The following is a 15,262-nucleotide window of genomic DNA, read 5'->3' as shown; positions in this document are numbered from 1 at the left end:
ATCTGCTTCGTGGCTATCAATCCTGATGTTAAGCTGTTCTCATTTCTGCTACTTCTCAGTACTTTCGTCTTTCATCGATTTTTATACTCATTACACTGTTCATTCCATTCAACAGCTCCTGTAATTCTTCTTCACATTCACTCAGGATAGGAATGTCATTAGCGAATCGTATCATTGATATCCTTTCACCATGAATTTTAATTCCACTCCTGAACCTTTCTTTTTTTTTCCATAATTGCTTGTCTTACAGCCTTTTCAATCCGAGAACTTGGTTCTTTGTCCTTCTTTCTTATTATTCCCTCTTGCCGACCGGGGTGGCCGAGCGGTTCTAGGCGCTTCAGTCTGGAACCGCGCGACCGCTACGGTCGCAGTTTCGAATCCTGCCTCGGGCATGGATGTGTGTGATGTTAGGTTTAAGTAGTTCTAAGTTCTAGGGGATTGATGACCTCAGAAGTTAAGTCCCATAGAGCTCAGAGGCATTTGAACTACATATTCCCTCTTGGCTCATGTACATATTGTATATTACCCGTCTCTCCCTATAGCTTATCCCTATTTTTTCTCAGAATTTCGAACATCTTGTACAATTCTACATTGTCGAAAATATTATCCAGGTCGACAAATCCTATGAACGAGTCTTGATTTTTCTTTACTCTTGCCACCATTATCAACCGCAACGTCAGAATTACCTCTTAGGTGCCTTTGTCTTACTTAAGGCCAAACTCATCGTTTAGCCAACCTATTAAACGGAACTTCGTTTTTTTTCATTTTTTGGCCACTTTTTCGGGATTCTGACCCAAGTGTGCTGTGTCCAGTGGCTCGTTACAGACTAATAGCATTTAATTTGATTTTACATCTCTGTATCAGATACCACTGAAATTATCCGCACAACAGTGCAGCTTGACCTACGGTACCTTCTGTTGACGGCAGCCGGCCGCGGTGGTCTCGCGGTTCTAGGCGCTCAGTCCGGAACCGTTCGACTGCTACGGGCATGGATGTGTGTGATGTCCTTAGGTTAGTTAGTTTTAAGTAGTTCTAAGTTCTAGGGGACTGCTGACCACAGATGTTAAGTCCCATAGTGCTCAGAGCCATTTGAACCAATTTTTTGCTGACGGCAGTAACGACCACTTCACTCTTCCACCTCGAGCTTACATCCACCACTTCTCGGTCCTGTCTCGTAGTTTCTGCCGGCGGTTCTAGTGAGCCGCTGTCAGTGATGCGAAACACATACGTGTAGGTTTACTGATGAAGAGATGGTGGGCGTGCAGTTCGCGTATGGGTTCACTGAATGCAGTGGGGGAGTGGCGCAGCAGCGGTTCCGTGCTGAGCTATTTCCGCACACCGCAGGACTTTCGGTGTTATTGTGCGCCTTCTGTCGCTCATTGGATCCACCATTTTGAATTTTTCGCTTCTGATATGAAACTCGTTATCAGAAGTGTCAGAAACCCTCTTAAACCCATTTTCGCCATATTGGGACGGACTTCAAAATTTAGGCCAGGGTGTCAAGATTCTGGCCGAATGTGCAGCGGATCTGTTACACCAAAATATTCAGAAAATGTCCCTGAGCAACCTGTGAGGTTTCGATTAACTCAGTATTTCCTTACGCTTGGCAGTTTTTCTCTACAACTCGTTATTAAGTCATTACTCTGTAACGAGCCATCAAAGACCACCTTACACCAAAATAGAAAATATCGCTGAAACAGCTCTTGGTTTCACTTACATTATTCTACAATTATAGCAAGCTGCCTTGAATGAAAATATGTCTGAGTCTTTCTGTGTCCTACCGCGGTGACTCAACGACGTCTCCAACACAGTAAAGTGCCATCAACAAACAGCAGCAGGTTGCTGTTCACCTTATCCGTCAGCTCGTTTATGTATATAGAGAAAAGAGCGATCCTGGGGCACTCTTGACAATTTCCTTGTCTCTGATGAACAATCGCCGTCAAGGACTAGGCTCTATAACTGAGTGTCCGGGCACTCACATATATGAGAATATTCTACCTGAATGCCCAGTGTTCCCCGGGTATGTATTTATTTCAACTCTATTAGCCTATCCACCGGACTCGCGTTAGGGAGGACGACGGTTGAATCCCGCGTCCGGCCATCCTAATTTACGTTTTCCGTTATTTCCCCAAATCAGTTCAGGCAAATGCCGGGATGGTTCCTTTCAAAGCGCACGGCCGCCTTCCTTCCCTAATCCGATGAGAGCGACGATCTCGCTGTTTGGTCTCCTCCACCAACTATTAGCCCATCTTGTCCTTCCCCGTCTCTCTGTCCGTCTTCCACTCCCTCTTGTCCGTGTTTATGTTCTCCTTCCCCTTCCCTGTCTATCCATCTCTACCTTCACCGCTTCCCTCTCTACGTTGCCACCCCTAGCCTAACAGGGGCGGTTGCTCGTTCTTATCCCATAGTACTTCCTTCTAGACAGTAAGTCATACGTATCTATACTATATTTTGTTGAACATTCAGAAGTGTAAGAGGTGCTTTTTAGCCATGGCTTTGCCTGCGTACGCACGTGTCAGATATATTTCAGATGTGTTTAACGTATTTCACACGTATCCGTACACACATTTCGCCTGTAGCTATATCGAAATTCACCCTGCAGTTTCGTTTTCATGCAGCTCAATGTTTATTACGTCATAAGTCCTGAACTATGAATCGTACAGTGATATAATTTCGGAGATACACTCAGCGACCTGTGTTGGCGCTGTCTGTGAAATGTATTGCGAACAGAAATGGTGGCAAATAACCACTAAATTTAAACGTCGTGGACGATCTGACAGTTTTTCACGCATGTCAGTGTGTATGACTTATTATCTTCTGATATAGCTGGGGCACATTCAGTGTTCTATGCGAATAGAGTCTTAAAATGTGTCACGAATACTGTCAAGAGTAAGGAGGTAATAAATTGCTATCCCCAGCGAAAGTCAAGACATACAGTAGCAAAACGGGTGCTTGTAGGTGGGGGCTGCAGTGGGTGGAAAAGTCTAGAGGAGGTATACACCCAACTGTTGATATCGATCAGCTGATGATGAGACAGAGGTGCTGGAGACGACTCCAGGAAACAACAGAACAGTGTTTTGACTGAAGAGTCAGGCTGTACTCACTCGTTTCTTCTGCTGACGTCCCAGTCGTTTCAGAGATGGCACACCATCGTCAAGGAAGCGACTGCTGCTTGGCTGTTCCGCAACTCCAGGCTTACATCTGCGAATGGAATGAAATCATAAAAATATTTTATTGTCTGCACAATCACGATACTTTAAAATGAAATGACCGCTTTCGATCTACATCGGCCATGTAAAAGACAAAAGGAGTTTAAAAGTTATGAAGATATTCCAAAATTAAAATAAACAGAGTTGCGTCACCCCATAAAAGAACTGTTGCGGTTCAGCCCCACCAATGAAGAAACGCCGCAGTCAGTGAGTATACACTGCCTGACGAAACATGTGAAGCACTCATAGGAGAGGAGGAAACGATATAAAATTCCACATGTTGAGAGGGTGTGTTATATTATTTCAGTGATACAAAATCGAGTAGCGTTTACGAAGAACTTGACGGTACGAGCCCACTTATCAGTGTGACGCTGCATCCCCCTCTGGCGCCCGCATGCACTGATTCGGTGGTGAAGCCGTTGCGCCCTCCCCTGAGCCGAGCTGGCCCATAACTGTTCTAACTGGTCCTTGACCTACCGGATACTGGCACTGAGACCAAATTCAATCCGAGCTGGTCTGACACATGCCATATAGTGGAGCGACCTGGGAAACTTGTTGGCTACAGGATTACTTCAACATCACGAAAACAGATCATAGAAACACATATCATGTGTGCACGAGCGTTGTTCTGCTGAAAAATGGCACCACGATACTACCGCATGGGAGACAATGCATGAGAACGAAGAAGGTCCGTGACGTGGCACCGTGCTGTGAGGTTTCCGTCAGTCACTATCAGCCGTGACCTAAAATTGTGACATCACTGTGCGCCTCCAAAAAATTGGGACAATGGGGCCTCTTTCGCGGGTCCCCAACATGGCCGAAAAAGGTCGTCCGGGTCGGCGAACAATCGTGGCTCATCGATAAACACAATGCGACGCTATTCATCAGCTGTCTGTCCATGCTTCGCGTTCAAGACACCATTCCAGACGCAGGCATTTCTGACTTGTGTGTGTGTGTGTGTTTTTGATTTGATTTTGCTTTATTTTACTCTAATTTTTTATTTTTTTAAAGGTGGAGCCCCTCCAAGCCCACATCGGCATGATACAATAGGTCTCTTCCTCGCATAGTGGTTAGTTTTCACTAAGTGAGGCCTTCGCAGGATGTGGGTATTGCGATGTTTGCATACATTTCATTCTGATTAACCTTTAATATGCGCTCATCTGGCGACAGATTGGGTCGAAAGTTGAACGAAGTGCAGCGGTTTGAAGGGCAGAGGGGAAAAAAAAGTGCCAAGGAAAGAGCGAAGGGGGGAAAAAACTCTGAGATAGTCGTGTCGGGTACTAAGAGCAGTGGTGGATTGCTTTCTATGTGCGACAGATCATGCAAGGGTTAGATAAGTTAGTGGTGCGTATCAGGCAGGCATTTGAAGTTGTGTGGCGGCTGCAGCTGGCTACCTGCGTTCACTTCTCGACCAGCATGAGCAGTTGGGTTCATCACATCAGTTAGTGACTGACAGGTCATACACCGGGTTCACAGTGTGGGGTAGTGTTGGTTTGTCTGTGCGTTAGTGTGCGAGCTTGCCGGCTTCCCTGCTGTGGCCTATTGGCCGGCTGTGGGAGTGTCTGGCATACCTGGTCAGTATTGCCGATCAGGGGATGGCCGATGTTGTGACTGTGTGTTAGCATGCCATCTTCTGATGAGATGTTAACGGCAGCCCACAAATGGGACTGTAATATCCTAACCTAGCTGCTGGTAGGCACCACACAGTGGTTTGGGATGACATCGAATGTTGAAGGGAGTCCATTACTTGCTCTCGGATGGCGGGTGCCAGACGTGCAGGGGTTACGATGTGGTCGGTGCACAATACAATACGGCGGTATTCTCTTGTGGCGATGTGACGTGGTTGACCGGAACCTTGACGATGAGAACGTCTACCCTAACGTTCCCATGCTGTCCAACATCTAGCCGGGCCACTGTCACATCCGAATGCCCCAGTAATATGCGTACCAAGCATTTCGACCAGCCGCCCAGATGGAATCACAATGAGGACCCTTTAAAATTCCGTCACGGGCTGATAACGATATCTCACCGTCATCTCTGTGTCTTTCCCAGTAAGCACCCACATCTGACGCTGTTCATACCCCTTACATACGCTACTAGACCTTTTCCCAACACTAAACCTGTCGCAGAGAATTCCAACTCTAATCACTTTTACATACCTGCCGTTGATGTGTATCGGTACGAAGTTGCACTGGCATCTGACCAGCTCATCTGCATGCTTCACTTCTTGGCAGGCATTGAATATGAGAGGTATTCAATATGAGGAGAGTCCAGTACATAAAACGTAATCCTCAGGTGTTACAAACAATCCTACCGGAGGAACATTCGCAACGGGGAATTGTAGCAGATGTTCAAAATACCACTTCAGTTGTAAAGTTCTTTTTGTTTTTCAGTAGATAAAACATGACCGGTTCGGGCTCTTACGTGCCCATCATCAGGTGTTGTAACTTTCTGCTGTGACCCCGAGCACGCCGACTGCTGTGGCCGAGCGGTTCTAGGCACTTCAGTCCGGCCGCAAGCTCGAATCCTGCCTCGGGAATGGATGTGTGTGATGTCCTTAGGTTAGTTAGGTTTAAATAGTTCTAAGTCTAGGGGTCTGATGACCTCAGATGTCAAGTCCCATAGTGCTTAGAGCCATTTTCTGAAAAACTGAATTTGATACACCAAAAACTACTCAGACACTCTTCCGTTGTAGCCAAATATCAGAAACGGTCGAAGTGCAGGATGTGCGTGTCAAATAAAGCCCATACCTGAACATGTAATGATGAACAGTCTGACATAATGGCAACTTGGCTATCGATACTTTCATTATAGATTTTCATAGCGCTGATTATCAGTGTTTTCAGCAGCATTACGCCGCTTAGTGTTGGTCGGTATACTTTCTAATTTTCATGACGTGCTTTATCGGTTTGATGATTTATATTTTACATAGACAAATTTTATGAGATTAACAAAAACATGTCGTTCTCCCATATACAAGTCTGCTTAGGGACAATCTATACAGTCATATTGGAGACTCTCTAGAGTTAAATGAAAAGTGTAAAATATTCGTTGTAAACGAAAACAACGAACGTGCATTAATAATTCTTTGTGAATAGGTGAGAATGGGTACGCTGCACAACCATGATTACACATTCAGATTGAAGGAAGGACCACAGTAAGTCGCAAAATTTAATGCAGATCTAAATTTCGACAGTAACATGATCATCATATGTGCATTGAAAGAGGGTCATGTAGGCCCTGATGTGTCAGACCACGACATATGGCAAAATGCCACTAGCCTTTACGCGGCAGACACAAAACTGAGACACATGACGCTTTGGTAATGCACCGATGATGAATACAATATACTCGAAACCTAGATCCGCATTAAATTACGCATTTTGTGACTGACTCTGTCTGAATACTTAACGATTTCTGCCACAGGCATCCGATCGGTTAGAAATTGGCTATAATTATGTATATTTAGGCTTAAGACGTTAAGATAATCTCTTTCCTACTACCACGTTTGTGCCTAGACTTTCCGCAAAGGGCTTAATGTCATTTTACAAGGCAAAAAGGGACATTACGACTAGCTTCATGAAGTTCAGGTTAAATAAACCCTGTTTTACACAGTTATTGATCATGTTTTTTGAAAGAAGCGTAACTACACGAAACCTCTAAGGTGTAGCTAGCACACGAGAGCTAAAATCTGGTGACGGTAGCCTGCCTGAAACGAGTAATTAGAATAATACGTGCGATATAGACAGAAAAAATTTTGTGTGTAAGCGCATCATAGCCGCAGATTTCTACAGTGAATTCCTGTTAGCCACAGCACCAAGTTCTGGATGACGACACAAGTGACAAAGGCCCTGCGAAAACAAGCATTACCTCGCAGAATCGCAGACGAGAGACGTTAGACGCTGGTAGAGCAGATAACAAAATGCTCTTGGATGTCCATTCTGAACGGGACAGATCCCATGTTTGGTCCATCATGAAAGTGACAAATAAGGATTAGAGTTTAAAGTTCCAGCGAACAAATTCGGATTGGAGAAGTACCGGGGAGGGACATCAGCCATGTCTGTATCAAAGGAGACATCCTATCATTCGCCTTGAACGATTATAGTAAAGCACAGAAACCACTGCTCCCGAATGCGAGTCCAGTGTACTAACCACTGCCTTAGCCACCTCGCTGTGCACTACAAGTACGATGATGATAATTACGGTGAAGGCAAGTAGTTCATGACGGTAAAGAGTTACATCTAGGCTTTTGTGTATCTCGTCTTGGAATGCCGCATGATAACGACACAACTGAACTGTGACTGGAGTCTTGATGAGTCTCTGTATATAAAAAGCAATGCCCTGACTGACCCACCATCGCCTAGTCCAAACCGCTAAGGATAGTAACTTTAAATTTGGAGAAGGAGTGGATCTTATACTGAGGCGTCGATTAAGAAGAGATCTTTCGTAATTCCAACCCTAAAGGGTTGAAATAGGGGATGAAGGATTTTCTCAAAAATGTCGCTATTAGCGCAATTTTGAAGCTAGACCCAAGAAAACTGGTACTTGGTTTCTCAGTCAGAAATGAAGAAATGCGTGTTTCAACATTTTGGGAAATTTAATCCTGTGGTGGGAAATAATGGATGCAACCTTTTTTTGAAAATATATCATTATTAAAGAACTACTAAATTACTTTTAAATCTACTTCTATGATAACTGATATTTAACTTTAACAAATAAGAAATACATGTTTCAGCGTTTTGGAAACTGAACTCTAAGGGTATGAAATAAGGACGAGATTTTTTATGAAAACATTTTATTATGAAAACATTTTTAAAGTTAAATCTATAAAAACTTAAATTTGGCTTCTCAATTAGAAATTTAAAAAAATACGTGTTTCCCTGTTTTTGGAAATTCAACCCCTACGGAGGTGAAACGGGGGTTGGAAGTTTTTATGGAAATATTTCATTGTGCATATATTTTTTGAAACTAGAGCTATGAAAATTTGTGTTTGGCTTCTCTATTAGAAATAAGACATACGCATATCTCTATTTTTGGAAATTCAACCCCTAAGGGAGTGAAATAAGGAGTGAAACATTTTATGAAAACATTTCATTGCAAAATCATTTTGAAAGCTGGATCTTTGAAAACTGACGTTCTGCATCACGGCTAGAAATGAAAAAATACGTGTTTCACTGTTTTTAGAATTTCAACCCTAACGGGGTGAAATAGGGTCAGACTGATCCTCTAACCCATCGTTACCCAGCCGAAACCCCTAAGGATAGAAACTTGAAGTTTGGAAAGTGTGTGGGTCTTATACTGTAGGCATCGTTTAAGAAGAGATTGTACGAAATTACACTCCTAGGGGGGCGAAATAGGGGCAGAAAGGCTTTTTGAATGTATATCGCTATTAAGGAAACTCTGAAGCTAAAAATACGAAAACTGGCATTTGGTTTCTCAGTCAGAAAATAAACAATACGTGTTTCAACATTTTTGGAAAATTTACCATTATGGATTTAAAATAGCGGGTGAAAGATTTTTTGAAAATAAACAATTACTATAGATTTACTAAGGAATTTAAGGTTATATATATGACAATTAGTATTTGACTTCTTGGTTAGAAATAAAAAAATAAAGAAATAAAAAAACGTGTTTCAGTGTTCCTGGAAATTTAACCCCTAAGGGAGTGCAACAGGGTATGAAAATTTTTAAGAAATTATTTCGTTACATTAAAAAATTTTAAAGCTAAATTTATGAAAATTGTTATTTCACTCCTCGGTTAGATATAAAGAAATATTTGTTAGAGGATGAAAGTTGCTCTCGAAATATCTCTACAAGAACGCAAAGGCGTGATTAATAAAATCTTTGGTCTCGAGCTATCAGAATCGCTTTTTCGACAGATGAACATTCGGGAAAGACCATGGTTATATACCTTAATTAATGTGGAAAGTTTAGCAGGTGTTGCAATTTGCGAACAACATAAAATTTCTATTCAATAAAAACACAAAAAAGTTTGCAGGCCGTACAATCCACGCGAGTGAAGCAGAGAGCGCTAAGCTTGTTATTGGTGTATGACTGTTCAGAGGTGTCCTCTTCCGCAGCTGATTGGTCAGCGGGGGTGACTGCCAAACCGAGGACCCGGATTCAGTTCCCGGTACTGCCAGGGAATTTTCCTCGCTGGCAGGACTGGTGCGGGATTCAGTCAGTCTCGTGGGGCCAACTGAGGGGCTGCTAAATGGTAATGAGAGGTAGCTGTCGCTATGTCTGCAAAACCGACAACGGCCGCGAGGGTGGTGCGCTGACTGCACGCTCCTTCATACCGCGTATAAATGGCGCCACTGGCTGAGGACGACACGGCGGTCGTCGGTTCTCATTAGCCTGCCTCTGGCCACAGCGACTGAGCTTAGATTTTTTTATGGTTCCGTGTCTCAATCGGTAAGAACGAAGCCCTTATAGGATCACTTTTTTGTCCGACTGTCAAAAGCATCATTTCTCAGGAACGATTAGATGTATCAAGTTGAAATTTATGTCACATACTAAGGTCTGTGGTTCCTTGGCGGTGTAATGTATGTAAACTCATAAGTCAATGCAATCAAAAGATACCGCTATTTATATCACACATTTTGATACTCGCAAACTCATTCGCCAAAACCTATAGGATACGTCCTGTGGGCCTAGAATCATAACACGTGGAAAGAAGAAAGGTTTCATAGTACAAATTAGGGTAAAAAATCAGAAAAAATGTCAGTTTGTAATTATGTCACACGAAAGGCATATTTTTTTTTGCATTTGTTATACGACTTCACAGACTTGAAATTTAAAACATTCTCGAAATTCTGTGAATCTCCGGGGTCGATATGTTGCTAGTATCAATGTCGATGACAGGCAAAAATTGTGGAGTTTATGTATTGCTGGAATGGGTTAAATCTCTACATACATGATTAAGTTTGTTACGAGCCGTAAAAGCTCGATTCCTACTTACCAGGACAGTTTTTCGTTGTTAACGTGGTGGATAAAATAGTAACGTGTTTCCATTGTACTTAGGATTACAAAGTTGGTTTTGTGAAAATGTGTTTAAGTCTCTCCTTCAACTTTAGTTGAGACAAGAAGCGAAACTCTGAAACACTGCAGTTGCCAGAAACACGACAAATAATATAAAAATCTGAACTGTGTTGAGCGTAGAAATAGCGGAACGCTTTCAGATTAAAACAGTATTGAGACAGAAGTAAGATACTGTCCACTATCTTTCAGTTGCTTCTTAGTAATCCAAGAGTGGATGATGAAACATACCAACCAATCAAACTTTGAACTGTTAATATTAGGGGAGACTGCTTATCTTCTATAGACGATGAGGTGATTCTGTTCAAATGTGTGTGAATTCCTAGGGGACCAAACTGCTTAGGTCATCGGTCTCTAGACCTACACAATACTTAAACTAACTTATTCTAAGAACAACACACACACCCATGCCCGAGCGAGGACTCGAACCTCTGGGGGGAGGGGAAGGTGATTCTCTGTCACGACATTCGAACATCATAAACACACACAGAAATTCTTAGACATAAAGTGGGAAGAGTAGGTCTTCAGATCTCACGGAAAAAGTACATGTCTAACAAGAATTTGTCAGTCAACATTCTGAGACTGAAAACGGGAAAATCAAAGAGTTTCTGATTTCAAATATTTATGGGATAACCTTCAAACGACTGCCTTAGAGGAAAGCGGTTATAAGTCGTTGCCACAAAATGGAAACAGCTTTCAGACGTACAAAAGACATTTCCAACAAAAAAAAATGCGTATCAATATACAGAAAACAGGGACAGTATGGCACGGTAATCAAATCTAGAAGTATTTACAATGCTAGAACACTCTTATTAAACAGAAAGAGAGGCACTGAAAAAATCGAAAAGAGAGAATGAAACGTACCCTGGAAAACATTGGATCCAAAACGTACCGAAAAGGAACGTTAGAGTTTAATAAGGAAATTCACAAGAATATCAATATTTATTCGGATGTAAAGAAACGAAGGCTAAAATACTTTATGAATGCTATAATAATAAAACCAAGTTCTGGGTTCCTTTGAGGAATTATATTAAATTCGAAGTAAAGGTAAAACTGAGATAATAAAATGGATGGCAACAGACAAGTGCCTGAAAGAAACACGGATAACACGACGAGATCTAAAGGACGGAAAGTACACGAGTAGGTAGAAAACAGTCAAGTTGATCGGAACTATTTAGTCTGAGGAAAGGAAAGTAACCCGTTATCAGGTAATGGAAATAATTTGAGCACAAGAAAAGCTAAAAGAAAATACTGAAATCATGCAATGTAGGCTTTCACGGCCGGTGTTGTCTTCAGTTGAAACTTCAGGGCTGAGAGGCCCTGGTCTATGTATAAAATTTCCACCTAACGTTTCGTCTCCATCTGTGGGGGACATCTTCTGAGGCCGTCGGGCAGTAGTCGGACTACCTCAGAAGATGTCTCCCGCAGATGGAGACGAGACGTTAGGTGGAAATTTTATACATAGACCAGGGCCTCTCAGCCCTGAAGTTTCAACTGAAGAAAATACTGAAAGTTTCTTTTTTGTATAGTGTGTGGGCCAGCAGGAACAGAACGTAATTGACATTATTAGACATGCTTTGTTTACTAAACGACTTTCCTCCAAGTAACTTTGCAAATAGTCGAAGTCGGATGAATTACATCTACTAACACAGGGAACACTGATTTGTGAATCTGAGACTCAGAAAGACTTACCACCTTGCACTGGCGGTCCGTGATGAGGTTTCTAGTACTAGTGAAGACACGATACGCCGATGGTGGTCCGCCCAACAACTGGTGCGTTGCCTTCATGTGGACGCGGTCCTCTTATGGAAGTCCCACGTGACCAGGGGAGGAACAAACATCGGTGGCTCTGACGTTATCTGCTTTGTAGCAGAGCAGAGATACAAGGCCTGCCAGCCCAAGTATCTAGCTGACCAAACACGACGCCAAAGTGTACAGCACTGCTGGAGCAAACAGTCTGGCAAACAGAGAGATGGTGGGGCCTTCAGGCAGGTTTCACAGAACAAACGTTCCCGCATGTCAGCTGCTTGGACGCGTGGGTCAGCGCTAGGCTTGGCGATGTCGTACCAGCCGTCATTCATTGACACTGTGGCCGCCACTTCTCAAATGGCTGCCCGGAGGCGGCTGATTCTGGTACTTTGGGCAACGCCCGATTGATTGACAGTCTGACGTTTCTCCAGCATGAGTAGCAGGCACCCTCAAGCAATAATCCTCCAGCCCCGTGGTGGACTGAAGCTGAGGTGGTATACACCAGCGACGCCATTGTGCTAGGGCCATTGTGCTACTTGCGGTCAGCACTCTCTGAGAGACAGGGATCCGCTATCTGCTTAATCTGAGGCTTTCTTATTTCTTGTTAATTTTCTTTTCTTTTTTCATGCTCCTAGATGTCAATGGCTTCTCGGTGCAAGCAGGCACAGTAGTACCTTTACACAGCTGGAACTTGTTTCGCCAAGTTTTATACAATGTACCGCACATTTACAGATGTCTATTATTGCGAGGGACGTCTTTTAAGACTTTACAATAACAATGAAAGAAAGACGTTTTTTCGACACACATCGATTTATGGTTTCACGATATTTGTTTTTAAAACGTAAGTATTTTTGGGTGTTTTCATACCAGTTCTTTAGAAAGGAAGTTTCCATGCTGGTGCAGGTATAACTCAAATACGTTTGTGGAAGGATTCTGCTCCTTTTGCATGTGACGAAAATCGCTGTCAACGCAAGTTTTGTTTGACATAGTAGAATAGAAGTAGATCATTACGTACGGCAACCTTGGTTTCTCAAATCAGCGCTCGCGACAAAAGAAATTGTTATTGTTAATAGACTGACTACAGACCACATCAATAGTAATAAAACGAGACTTTTGTTAAAATTAGCTATATTTCCCGGCTTACTGAGGAGGTCACTGTACATATGTAATTACTAGACGGCTGCAAACACCCAGCACCAGTTGCAAGTCGACTATCCAACAGCTACCAGGGGTAACAAAAATTTTAGTACCACTATTTTTCACATAATTATCGATCGATTTTAAAAATTTTAAATGTTGCCATAATCTGCTCATTAAGACGTAAAATCTTACGTTAAAATTTAACACCACAATTCGAGAATTAAAGTTAAAAACTTTGTAAGTGTTGAGCCACTGTAACTGGTGACGCGCAAATTACTCGCATTATATTCCACCAGTATTTGAAAACGAGAGCACTTAACGGCTTCCAAAAAGAGTTTACACAAATTTTAAAGCTTTTCGAAACGTTTGGTCGATGATATCCACCCTCCCTCCCAGATAATGAAGGAAAAGTTGTTTATTGCTTACTACATTTTGGCTGCTCATGAAGTAAAACTCCAGCATAGGTATGACGTATTAATTTATTACTTATGTAGTACTAACTCTTTCCGCAACACATTTTTAGGTAGTGTCGACATATACCACTGAATACAATTGCAAGATTATATGATTGTACGACACATAGCAAAGGCGATATGACGTCATGAACATTGAAATCCGTGAGAAACTATTTTGTAACATGCATATCATGTACATTAAAAAACTGGAAAACTGAAACCGTAGTAACTGCACGAAATTATTTTATTAAATTGCAGTTCAATCTCTTTGCTTTTATAACTTACTTTTTCTATAATGAAGCCTAAAATAAACGATTTGAATTACGCGCTATTTGCCAAGATGGTATCACGTGAACATAAAAATAAGTTATCAACTTTTTTGGTTTGCCAGTTTTGATTTTAACTAACACAGTAACCAATTTTCCAAGTATTCTGACATTCTGATACTGGTTTATACATGGGACTTCGATTCTTTAAGAAACAGGGAGTCGGGAGATAGCTGGTATTAAAACAACGTGATAAATAAAATCATTCAAGAACAATTAAAATGTACTTCATTTTAAAAATTGCGGATTACTTTTCTTTTAGAGAAGCTCAGAGCTTCATGGATAGGTCAGTCAGTTCCCAAATGTATTTTCCATTACATCCTTCTTTGTAAAAGAGAACCTTAAAATTAGAAGAACTTTTCTTATATTTCATTACTTGTAATTAGATTTTATGTTAAAATCTGAAGTCTGTTATCCTACTGGTGCACTCAAACTAAGGTAATTTTTAATTAATTATCTCAAGTAATTGTTCCTTCTCCCTGTCTTTACTTTTTTTAAATTTTTTTAGTGCGAGGTGTGTCATGTTTTGTAATGAAGTCAGACGATTTTCCTGTTTGCACTCTTATGTCTCATAACTGTCGATGGGCTTTATGTGAAGCCAATTTAAAAAAGACGTTAGGAGATAAATCAAGTGACTAAGGTGAATCAGGCTTTAATTTCACGTCTTTCTCCGTCAAGTACGCTATCTGATCAAATGTATCCGGACACGTATAACTGGACATTCATTTGTACGAGGTGTGTCCACCACCTTCTGTTATGACCCAGATACAAACTACCAGATGGAAAGTCGGAATTAACGAAATTACAACATAAAAGTAACAACAGACAGATAAAAATAAAATGTTTATGAACCCAAAAAAGTCAAGGAATAAGTTTAAGTACACGCAGTCAACAATATAACATAAGAATCAGCTTAGTTTTTCAAGAAACTCCTCAACAGAACAGAAGGTGTGACTCATGAGGGAACTCTTCAGTTTCGATTTGAAAGCGCGTGGATTACTGCTAAGATTTTTGAATACTTGTGGTAGCTTATTAAAAATGGATGCAGCAGTACACTGCACACCTTTCTGCACAAGATTTAAGGAAGTGCGATCCAAACGCAGGTTGAATTTTCTGAAGAGTATTAACCATCTGAAAGCTGCTAATTCTTGGAAATAAGCTGATATTATTAACAAGAAACGGCGGTAAAGAATATATATACTGTGAGGCTAATGTCAAAATATGCAGACTGATGAACAGGGGTCGACAAGAGGTTCACGACCTTACACCGCTTATTGCCCGAACTGTCCGTTTCTGAGCCAAAAATATCCTTTTAGGATGGGACGAGTTACCCCAAAATACAATA

General features: G+C 41.7%; 1 long non-coding RNA gene across 1 annotated transcript in view; it reads right to left on the bottom strand.

Annotated features, from left to right (window-relative positions):
• The window catches only part of LOC124550844, a 133,780-nt gene that overhangs the window by 18,524 nt on the left and 99,994 nt on the right, over positions 1–15,262 (bottom strand). The window contains exon 2 of the long non-coding RNA XR_006967732.1: positions 3,105–3,201. This is a non-coding gene — a long non-coding RNA (uncharacterized LOC124550844). The remainder of the gene's footprint in view (positions 1–3,104; positions 3,202–15,262) is intronic.

This window comes from Schistocerca americana, chromosome 9 (assembly GCF_021461395.2).
Source record: "Schistocerca americana isolate TAMUIC-IGC-003095 chromosome 9, iqSchAmer2.1, whole genome shotgun sequence".
In the NCBI taxonomy this organism is placed as follows: domain Eukaryota; kingdom Metazoa; phylum Arthropoda; class Insecta; order Orthoptera; family Acrididae; genus Schistocerca; species Schistocerca americana.
The sequence above is the reverse complement of the archived record's forward strand: the minus strand, read 5'-3'. Positions and strand labels throughout refer to the sequence as shown.